This window comes from Astatotilapia calliptera, chromosome 22, assembly GCF_964374335.1.
Source record: "Astatotilapia calliptera chromosome 22, fAstCal68.1, whole genome shotgun sequence".
Lineage (NCBI taxonomy): Eukaryota > Metazoa > Chordata > Actinopteri > Cichliformes > Cichlidae > Astatotilapia > Astatotilapia calliptera.
The window spans coordinates 20519271-20531447 of record NC_137442.1 but is presented as its reverse complement, the minus strand read 5'-3'; the positions used below and the strand labels follow the sequence as shown (position 1 = coordinate 20531447).

Here is a 12177-nt window from a genome sequence, read left to right as displayed (position 1 = left end):
GACGTGCCACCCTTCAGTGGGGGAGGGTGTAACCCTGGAGAGTTACTAAGGGTTTTAGTGTGTTATGAGTGATGTTAGTATTTTGAGTTCACTGTTAAGTTTTATTAAGTTAAATTATTTTGTTGAGAATTAATAAAATAGAAGATGTCTATAATGTCCTGATGGTCCTTGAAGTATACAGGGGGAAGTACCGCCTCCTGCCGTTCACTGCGTAGCAGTTGCGGATATCAGGAGAGAGGGAGAGGAAGAAAAGTCAGTTTTTTCCAAGTGAAAAGCGTGGTTGTTTTTTATCCTGTACGGTGGAAATAAGCTATCTAGGAATTGTTGTTAACCAGAAAGGAGTTTGTTACTGCTCGGATTCTTCTGGGTGAGTTAATTTGTTGTGAACAAGAATATTGTGAGTTTAAGCCACTAACGATGACATGCTAGCGGCTATCGCGGCTATTGCTATTAGCCATGTGGCTGTACATGTGTGATTGTGAGGATTATACTGTATGTTAGAGTTTGTTAGCTTCCTATGACGATGCATGTAAAGATTGTAAGTCATATGTATGCTGTAGATGTTGATATGTTCCTATATCAATCCTTAATTGCGTTCATTGTGAGGTGAATACAGTTTAAAGAAAATGGGGTTATGTTTCTTTGTAGTTGTGCTACAACGCTTCACCATCGCCATTTTGAAGCTCCAGGAGAGTCCATTTTATTGGTTACTTTGGTAAGAAGTTATCATTGTCTATGTTTTGGAATATTCTGTCGTTCTTTCTGTATACTGGAAAGGTAAAATGCAAATTTGTTAGTATGTATGAACGAAACATAAGAAAGGATATATGTCTAAATGACTAAATATAGATTTTTGAATGTTATTCTGACTGTGTTATACAGGTCAGGTTTTTTTTACTTGGGCGTACAGTTCAGTGATGATCCAGTCCAAAGATGGCGAGCCACCCCTCCAGGACCCTTGAGATGATTGCTCTAGGAAGAGAACTAAATTCTTTGGACGAACTGTGAACTGTACAAACTCTACTTAAGTGGTAGGACAGATTTGCACGTCATTCCTCCTTTGCACATCCTGCAAAGAGAATCCTCATTGCTGGACTCACACTTAAGGGTGTCGGCTGACACGAGAGAGAGAGACTGAGTCAAATCCCCCGGGGTTGTGTGTGTTTTGTTTATTATTTTCCGTGACTTGGGCCCAATTTTTCCTTTCATGTACTGTTATTGTTTTCATTGTATGTATGTAAGATTCTTTAATTGTGAATACAAATTGATCAAACCAAGTTCTCAGAGCGTTTCATTAGTCATCCACTGCTCCAGTAGTCGAACCTCAGCTATTGGCCCAACACACAGGTAACCATTTAAATCTGTATCCCAAGTGTTGAAAGGGGTGTTACACTGAGAAGTCAAAGGACACAAAAACACTTTGCTCAAGTTCAGATGCGCTCAGATCAAAGACAAAGCTGTGTGTGAAAAGATTGTTACCTCCTGTGAAGCCAGATATCGACCAATCAAAGCTCCAGTTTCCTATTCCTGTGTGGGAAGATTTTCCATTACATGTACAGACTGAAAGCCCATGTGCAAACACATACTGTATAAGGGATAAAAACCATGTTTGTGGAATCTGTGGGAGACATTTACCGTCTGCAGAGTTTAGTTCAACACCTGCAAAGCCAGACCAAGAGTAACAAATGCAGTACTTGCCGCAAACAGTTTTCCAGTAATTCCCATCTAGAACGGCGCAGGAGGTTTTACAGACCAAAGGGTCTCAATCCCATGTGATCACCGTGAATGTTATAGCTGGATGGAATTCTGTTAATGCACGAAAACCTGTCGTGTCTTGGTATATGGATCACTATAGGGACATTTACTGACTGGAAAACATCCAGTTTGATAGAAACAATATGTGCATATTAATTGGTTTGTTTGTTTTATGTGTTCAAAATAAAAGCTGTCATCAACATCATTGCATGCATTGTTTATTGTAAATATCTGGTAGCGGTAGTTTGTTTTACAAGTTGTAATCGACTCATAGCCGAGATATGCTTGTGTTATGCCCAGCAACCAGACGCTGATTGCCTCGGTGAGTGCCAGTAAACTTTTTGCACGTTTGCAGAGATGAAGCAGTGGACACATTTATATGTTTTAAAAGATTGTGCAGAATTGTAATGATATGTACAGTTGTATTCAGAAGTTTACATGGACTTATCAAGGACATAAAGGTAATGGTCGTTTTGTATTTTTAATTTATTTGAACCGTAAAGCATACATATTTAGTGACTTTAAAAGATCAAGAATTTAATGCATGAGTTTGAATTTATTTTGGATTTTCTCTAATCCACACAGAGTTAAAAGTATACATACAGGCTCAGATATATGTATACATATTGTTCATCCAACTTGATGAGCTCTATTCACTTCTTAGTGATCATGATTGACTACAACTGGTAGCTTCTCTTTGCCAGCATAATAAGGGTTTGCTTGACAGCACTCGGTGGATTGACCAAACAGAAAAGTCCAGTGAACTTGGTGAATACCTAAGAAGGAAAATTGTAGAAACTTTTGGAGAAATTTCTAAGAAACTGTTTAGATCATCAGTTATTATTCAGATGTTCTCCCAAGGTCTGTGAGAAGACCCAAACTCTCACCCTCAGATGAGAAGAATTTGGTTAGGACTTTCAGGAATAACCCAGGAACCACCAAGGCTCAAGCCTGCAAGAAACTGGAAACTGCTGAAACAGCATGACTGTCCACAATAAAGTGAGTTTTATATTGCCAGGGACGGAGAGGGTGCTGACCAAGAAAGACGCCCCTGCTTCAAAATCAACACCTTCAAGATGTACTGAAATTTGCAGCTGCCCACATAGCCAAGCCAAATGCCTTCTGGGAGAAGGTTTTATGCTCAGATGACACAGAATTTGAGATGCCTCAATGATAAGTGGTATGTTTGGAGGACTAAAGGTGGGGCTTTAAAACTAAGAACACTGTGCCAGCTGGTGGTAGCATCATGCCTCACATGCATCATGTCAGTAAAAAAAAAAGTGGTTGGAATAGTAAAGAAGAAGAAGGGATACCTCAAACTTCTTCAACGTCACCTCAAATTAACAACAAGACGACTGAAACTTGGATACAATTGGCTGTTCTAACAGGACAGTGATCTGAAACACATCGCATATTTGGATGGATAAAGCAGGCTAACATTAAGCTTCTGGAATGGATTCAACCATATTGAAAATTTATGGACTATGCTTGAAATTCGGGTCTGTGCAAGGAAAGAAACCAATCTTAATGAATTCTACTAAATTTGCAAATAAGAGTGGTCCAAACAGAATTATGCCGAGAGGTTTTTTGATGACTACTAAAAGCAATGTCCCCTTGAAGAACCAAATATTTGTGGGGGTGTATGTACATATTTGAGCCTGTGTGACAAAATCCAAAACTAAATTCAAACTTGTGCACTCAATTCTTATTTCTGAAAGTAATTAAAGATGATTTTAAGACTTTAAAATTTTGAAATAAAGCAGTTAGGCCAGAAATTCACTGGCACTATCTAAGACAACTTCCGTTCTTCCACTTGACTCACCTTCACCCCACTGACTGAGTTGAGAACGAGTCATTCCAAAATATTCCACTTCCTCACCTTCAAGAAAACAAATGCAACACATACAATGATGTGATTATCCTTAAACTAAAGCCGGTGTTCCGTTCTCAAATTCATTTTATAATAATAATAATAATAAGCTTCTGTTACCAATTAAATTTAAAAATGGTGTTGTGTTTCTGTTAATTATATATTGACCTAACTATATGTTTTTATAATACTGAACGCTGAAAATTAAATAAAAAAATATTTTACTTCATATGTTTGTCTATAGTTGCTTCATGCCTTCACACTATGTGGCACAATGATTGTTTTTACTCTGTACAAACAGGAAAAAATGTGATTTTGAATTTATCTCAGCGTAGTTAATACAAAACTACTTTATTTTCAATCAGTATACAATTCATATTGACATATGGCGAGGGCGCTGGAGTCTGCGTTTTGTGTTTATGGGAAACAAGATGATGATTTCCCTGATAAGTGGGATACATAACAGTGAAAATATGGGGAAGTTGATGCTGTGTATTCCCAGTGAGTGCGTCCGTGACAGGAAGAGGGAGAAGCCGCCGCGGAGCGTCTTTTCCCTTTCAGTCTACCCCGGGTAATTTACAGTAACTCCCGTGCGAGTTGCTGCCTCCTTTGGTCTTAACTCAAGGAATATGGCTGTGTTGAAGATACAAGACCAGGTAATGCTCACCTATGAATTCAGTTAGTTGGGGTGTAGTCAGCTCGACACTTTTGAGGAAAACTGATTAACGCCAGTTTGCTCGAGTTTTTACAGTATGGAGATAAGGAGCGGCGTGTCACGTCGACTGCTTATTTTTCCTTAAACTTGTGTAACATAAAACTATTAGGTTTGTCGATAGTGACTTAAGCCTGCCGTGCAAATGTTATTTTTGAAATAAAAGTCTAAATGGTAGGCTAATGTTGCATCATTCTTATCATTAAGTCAACTAACATGTTAGCTAACTAGCTATAGCCGTAAACAGAAAAAAAGAAAAAAAGAGCAAGAAGTATGCTAACGTGTGGCCATCTGTTGCCTTACATTAACTTTGTCCAGTTAAAGTAGTTTCATGCCAAAGGCTCGGTGCTTTTGACTGTTTGTGTGTGTGTTGCTGGTGGTGATGGACCGATGAACACAGCTGGATAGCTACGAGGTTATCTGGGTGGCTAGCTAACTCCTGCGCCCTGTTAAATGTGAATAAGCAACCGCAATCCTTAACGCGCGGTACACCTTGCCAGGTTAATAACGTAAAAGTTAGCCGATATCGTGGATTGGATTGCACCTTCCAAATTAAAAGACTGCAGATCGAATTTGTTGCCCAGTAGGTTTGTCAGCTGTCCGTCTCAGCCCCCGAGGGCAGCTTCGGGCAGTCACCTGTTGCTGGAGATAAGAAAGGCTGTCACAGGAAGTAGCAGCTGGTGCTGGCCCTCAAGTCTGCTCAGCTGTGTTCACCGGTCAGACATTATCCTCAGATCAGCTGCTGGAAACGCTCCTGTCTTCAGGGTGGTGATAGCAAGTGGGCGGGTTGATCATTAGCCAAAGGTCGGATTAATGTTTTTGCCACACACTATTTATTTATTTATATTCCACGTTTGGCCCACTGAGAAGCCAGCCACATTAACAGCAGTTTGTATGTTATATAACATTTGAAAGGAAAATTGGTTGGTTGATTGGTTGATAGATAGATGTAATAAATTAGGAAATCAAGTGTGTAAGCTCATATACATGTATGCATTTTACTTAACAGAAATAAAAATAGAATTATATATATGTATATTTAAAAAGAAAATAGTATTGTGGAGCAATCTATTTAAAAGACAGAATATTTTTTGGCATGGAATTTGTTGATTTGTCAACATACATAAAGAACAGGTTAACTTAGACTCAGACTTTTACACCGTGAGTCAAAGTACTGTGTTTCTGTTCGAGTGCTGGTGCTAAACTTCTTAAATAATACATTTTATAATAAAGATGATGAAACTCTGCATTAGGCTAAAATTATCGATTTAACTCTTTCATTTTTTAAATTTATGTTTTATGCTCTTAATGACTTATCAGGGGTTCAGTATAGTGACACTGACTGCTTAGAAATTCAGTTCTATGTTGAGTCACAATTGGCTTTGATTGAAGCTCTGATGAGTTTGGTGAAGAAAAAGTGGGTCAGGTATTGTGGGGCTCAGTGTCCTGTCCTGGCCTGAACAGTCTTCCAGTCTTACATCAAGCACGCAACGAGCGGAAGAGTGTGTGTGGTCAGATCTCCCTCTCTATTCTCTATTGTTCTCTGTGCTGTTTGCTGACAAGTTGACAAAGGGACAAAAATAGTCACACTTAGAGTGCTCAGAGGGCCAAAGTGGAGACGAGAATGTCATTTTTCTTGGCAACGGCGTATGTTTGTCCTGCAGAGGGCGTCCTGTTGCTTAGAAACCAGGCTGTTTGACCCAGCTAAGAAGTAGGGCTGCTCGATTATGGCAAAAATGATAATCACGATTATTTTCACTGAAATTGAGATCACGATTATTTGACGATATTTATTTAATCCTTTAAGACCTACCATAGAACCAAGTCCGCCAGAGCTTATATTATTTTTTTACATGTTGTAGTGCCATTTGTGGGAGCATTTCAAGTTGCTATACATCAATACAACTGTTATAGCCCAAATTTTAATAATATGTCTGCATTAAGTCCATAGTAATTACATTAATTGCAAAAAAGCGCAATAAACTACAAAAAAAATTGAAAATCGTTTTTGTTTTTTTTTACATATATTTCTACTTGGAGAAATTTAAGAGGTTTATCCCTCAAAACTTTAAATACAAAAAAGTTGCAAAAAATAGTTTACAACAACAGGAAATTTATTTTGAGTGTCTTCATAGTTTTATTTTGGAGATACACCAATTTTTATATATACTGCAGGAAAAACAAAAAAAAAACAATCCTATGATGCAAATTTGCAAAGAAAACAGCATGTGCATCAAAATAAACTATTTCTAGCAGTGCAATTCGAGTTCTAAGCATCACGGAATCTATTCAGAAAAGTCAAACATGACTTATAAAAACACCAGTATAGGCTTTTAAGGCCTACAAGTAAAAAACTACATTTTCCGCGAAAATGACGTCACTTCCGGTTTCGGGCAGGAAATGCGACAGTTCACGTTGACGTCTTTTTCAATGTGGGAAGTGTTAAGAACAGCTGATCAGATCGGCAAAGTGTTTCTGGAATATTATGTTTTTGTTCCTGCAAGTGCTTTTTATGCAATTTTTGCAAAGCTTTATGTGGAAGCAAACCGTGACTTAGGACAAGCTGATGGCATAAGATGTAAGTACAACTCCTCTGGTTTCATATGCAAAACAAATTATTGCGCTAGCTTACATGGTTCAGGTTCTACAGGGATTTAAAAATAGTTACACAAAACAGAGCATGCTGCTCTGACTGGCTTTAAAGGGTTAATAATAACAATGTATTGAATAATGACTTTAAAAAATAATATAAAATAGTGTGCAAATACTGATAACAGTGCAAATGTTTGCAATATAAGAAATAAATGAAAAATGTAAACATCTATGTTTAGTGAACTTTGCAGTGTTGCTCTGTGGTGCAGCTACTACACCATAGCAAAGTTTACACACTGTGTCTACTTGATCCACGTCTGACTCCGCGAACCCATAATGTTTCCACACCACTGAAGTTTTTTTTTTTACCTCTCTTTTCAACCAACGGCAGTCACTCTCCTGTCCAAATAACTTCTGCTTAGCTTTCCGAGCTTTCCTCGGGTCCTCTTAATTGTTGTGATGCGTGTTCGAAATGCAGAGAGGTGCGCTCGATTTACCACACGGAGCAGCGCGAGAGTAAAGCACGAGGGAGGGAGGGGCTAATAATCGGCTCAGTCATTTTTAATGATCGTTGAAAGCCCAGATCGTAATCGTGATTAAAATTCGATTAATTGAGCAGCCCTACTAAGAAGTGATTGAATCATTTCTTCTTCTCCTTTTTTTTTTTTTTTTTTTAAATATACTATCATTAGTATTTCAAATGTTTCTCCTTCTATGTGTTTACTGGCCTGCGACTTCTCAAAAGAACTGTCTCTATTCAGCAGAATCGTGCGATGCAATAGCCGGTCACCAGAGAGCTTCTGACCATCATGCACCAAGTTGTTTGGATAAGTGCAGTGTGTGCAGAATTTATACAGCTTAATTGCTTTATTGCTTTAGTTTTCAGTTTTATAGTCCTGGAGAGTATGTAGTCTATTCTAGGTTAATCTGGCTAAAAGTAGTGACTTATACAAGAAAAACCATTAGGAGTCACAGTTTGTTTTAGTTTATTTAGTCATAGTTAGTGTAAGTTTGATCAGAATTTGCAGATCTGCGAGTCAGCTGGGGTCCGCTTGAGGCCGCTTGTGTCTGAGTGACATCAACTACACGTGCGCCCAAGGAAGTGGAATTTAGGCATAGTTCATAGAATTATAACGGGAATAACTCCTAGTCTGTTGGGTCTCCAGCTGTCCGTGTCTGTGTCTGAGTATAATCAAAGCGTAAGCTGACCCAGTGGTTAAAACTGACTGTTCGGTGTTCTTGTTCTTTATCGGCGTTCCTGTTTCTCCCGCATTAACAATACATTAAAGATGATCTTGGCTCAAGGTTAGATGGTGTTAAAATAAATCTGCAGAGTTCTTCTTACAGTTCAAATAAAGGATTTTAAAAGAAAAAGGTAGAACTTCACATCACATCAGATTTTCACTAAACAATTAACCAATTATCCATTTAAAACTAAATTAATCAGAACAATATAATTGCCAGTGCTATAGAAAATCTGCCAAAAATATTTTAAAAAGCAATAATTGAATCAGTCAAATTCTTTAACTCTGTTTATTTTTGTTTAGTATTTTTTGGAAAATGAATTAAAGTCAAAGAGATGGTGAGAATCTGTGACCTTACATTTAAAAAAAGCCCAAAGCCAAATCAGAGTTATTTAGATTCATATGAATGTCACTGATACAATATTGATATTTCATTTTTAAATATCACAGTTATTGTCAGCGCAGTCATTGTGACATACCTAGTACACATCATACCAGTTGTGTCGCATTACCAGTAAGTTAGTAATCGTTATCAATATCTTGAGGCCAGTTCAATATCACAGTAATAATAATCCGGTTGTTCAGTGATGACACGACGAATCCTACTTCCGGTAGTAGTCTGCGTTTAATATGGCTTTTGTGTTGTTAACATGTTTAATGTTATGTATTTTCTTCTATTTAATCTCAAAAAGCTCCTAAAACAGTCAGTGATCACTGTTGACCTCCCTCGGCTTTTATTACCGCTAATCATTTATTTAAGCTCAGTTTTTAAAACCTTAGGATGTAACTACAGCCCAGCCCATGCAGCAGTATATGAATGACTAACCTTGTATTGTGGATGGATTATCTCAGTTGTTCTCCTGGCTGAAGTTTGGTCCTTTTACAGCATCCTGCCATGCGATTACATTTGTTCCTGACCACCGTGAACACTCACGTTAACTTTTATCGAGTGGAAAAAAAGTTAGCTTGTTTATATTATGCTAACATAGCTGTGTCGCTAGCGGTCACGTAGCACATCATTATATACCAGCTAGCCCAACTTCAGTAACCCTACAAACGTCACTGCTGTTTAGTTTTCTGTCTTCATTTATGCTGGAAGTGATAACAGAGCTGTAATTTGTTTCCAAAACCCCGCAGTCAGGACATGCTATATTGTATTTAGATAGAAGCTAGCGAGCTAACTCCCTGCTAACTTCTAACTCGTTAAATGTCATAAATTCCGTTTTCATGGATGCCTGGATGTTAAACTCAATTGTTACACCTGGTAGAGCAGAACGCTGATCATTTTATTAAAGATGAAAGACTTTAGGCAGTTTTTCTACTCTCAGTAATGCCATAGTGATCGTTTGATATATGGACCTGCAGCGGAGTTTAGGTCCAGACACGGCTAGTGACGTCAGACTGAACAACCGGATAATTAAAAAAGTCTATCCCGCGTACTAGTTCAAAAGTTGTATTAAAACACTGACGTGATGGTAGCAGACCATTTATTTAAAATGTTTAAATAATTTGTTGATGGGAGACAGATTAAAGTGTTGAATGGATGCAGAGTAGGTGGTTAACGATACTATGAGGTATAAAGTTAGTTAGATTATCTTAGCTTAAGCAATTTACAACATTAGCCATTACAAACATTTCAGCCTATCATACAGATGATTTCATAACGGTAATATCAGCTTTCTTGAGCAAAATGGTAACCTGTATTTTAGGATAGCAACGCACAGTACTTTCATACATAATGAGTCAGGGGAGAGCTATCGCAGCAGCTGCACTAATCGCCATCTTCCACTTGTAGTTTTTGCTGCTCTGTTTGTAGTTTTTCTAGAGATATAATAGCTCTAGATGGCTCTGGCTACACATCAAAACAGCAAAGTTATACTACAGATGATCTCATGATGATCGTTGAAACCTTTTAATATATCAGCTGATATCAGCAGGTTTATTACTGCTGTCTGTGCCAGCACACACACTCACGCACTGCCCTTTGTGTTTCTGGGATTATGTTACACACACCGTGCATCCTATTGCTGGGTCAGAGCAGAGGTCAGTGCAGGCCTGCATACTTTCTCTTACACATGCACACTGTCACGCTAGGTCTCTCATGAAGTAGCTGCAGTCACACTGGACTTTTCATACCACACAAGACCAACCTAACAAAATGTTTATTTATTTGTTAGATTGTTTTTTCACATGATGTTGATCATTCATTTTACTGTATCTGGAGTTTTCCAGCCTGTTCCACATCTACTGCTTTGGCTTTGCTTTTGAGTTTGGGTGGATACAGACAGAAATACTCACTTCTGTTTAGCGGATTACAACAAATTTGCTTTGTAAATATCTTCGGGCTGCTCTGCTTAGAGTTTCCCCAGTGCTAGCAAGTGGGATAGACAAAACGCTGGTTGTTTACATGCTTTGCTTCGTGAAAATCATTCTTTGTTTGTGCTTTTGATGCAAATCTGTAATGGCAGAGTGATTACTGTAGGAAAAAAGAAATTGTATGTTGTGTTTCATATTATGTTTCTAAATGCTAAAACCATTAGACTTAAAATTTAGGCCTGCACAAAGGCTCTTTCTAAATGAATCGCTCTCTCTCATTTGCCTTGCGCCGTCCCTCCCACTGAGTTAATAGGGATGTGTGGCTTGGCAAGATTGCTCTTTTTAGGATCTGCGTTGAATATGAAGGAGACACACACACACACACACACACACACACACACACACACACACAGTATTGCACGCACAGACTGGTCTTGTTAGCTACCCTCACATTCTCTGGCAAAGCCATTTGGTTCCAGTTTTATAATGAGGAGATGGGAACTTCTAAAGCTATGCCACCAGTACACCAAAGAGGACAGGGGCACACACACAAACTAAAACAACAACAATGTGGTATTCATTTTCTTTGATTCTTCAGCATACAAAATGAAAGGGGACTTCTATTGTAGCACCAGCTTTATAAAATGCAGATAATTTACACCCCATTTAGCTAAAAACAGCACTACATTTAAGTGTGTATGTGTATTTGTTGTTGTTGTTGTTGCTTTTAACAATCTATGTTGAATATAGCTTTTAAGATCCCTGAAGATGCCTGGCCAGTTAACAAAATATGAGCAGCCTTTGACATTATTACTTTAATGTGCAATAACAGACACAGGAGTTTTATTACATCGGTACTTAATGATAAGGCAAAGGGTAGACTGAGTTAGGTAGAGTTGTAAACAAGCAGGGATCTGGACCGAGCTCAAACGTCCAACAAACAGCATGGTTTCTGTTCCTTGAGAGGGAAGCTTTTACTCTAAAAGCATTATTAGACTTTCGCTTTTGTTCTTACAGTTAAAACAGTGGAAGTATTGTCATACTCGTTAGCTGGACAGTCAGGATAAGCCCTGACCAGGAAGTGACCTGGTTACAGTGACGCATCAAATAGCTGTCCTTTGTCCCAGTAAATCTTACTTCTCTCGTCACTCTTTTTATAACTTGATTCTCTTTTATCTGCTCTTCTTTTTTTCCACTGTCAACTTACACAGCTGTTCTGTAGTGCTCCAGGTACCTGCCTACAATCATCCCCTCCCATTCCCACTCCTTTTCTTTTTATTTCTCTCTGTCTCTCACCCCTTTTATCTCTACTCCCCTTTCCCTCCCTTCTCTTTCTCTTCCCTGGCTCTCTTTTTCTCTCTCCTCTCCCCTCCCCCTCCTTTCCCTCTCCTATCCCTCTCTTCTTTTGAAAGAGCTGGCTTCAGCAGTCTGCCTGAAATGAGCGATGCATACCCACACATACATTAGGTGCTGCTGCCCCCTCCCACGTTTATGCTAATCTGTGTGTGTGCGCACGCGTGTGTGTTTGCATCAGTTGCGTATGTGCTCCTGGCTGCAGCACAGCAGCGAGGGTATGTAGCTTCCTGTGCGCAGCTCATTCTGCCGCATGCCTCTTACTGCCACCATTACGCAAAGGAATTCCCTGCCGTCTCCGCTACTGCCGCTCACAGAGTGTGAGTGTGGAGACG

At 38.8% G+C, this 12177-nt stretch overlaps 1 long non-coding RNA gene across 1 annotated transcript; it reads left to right on the top strand.

Moving 5' to 3' along the window:
* Positions 1-226: 226 nt before the first annotated feature.
* Positions 227-1277, top strand: LOC145423656 (uncharacterized). The gene is made up of 3 exons (XR_013904714.1): positions 227-367; positions 649-715; positions 883-1277. It is a non-coding gene; the product is annotated as an uncharacterized LOC145423656 (long non-coding RNA).
* Positions 1278-12177: the final 10900 nt, after the last annotated feature.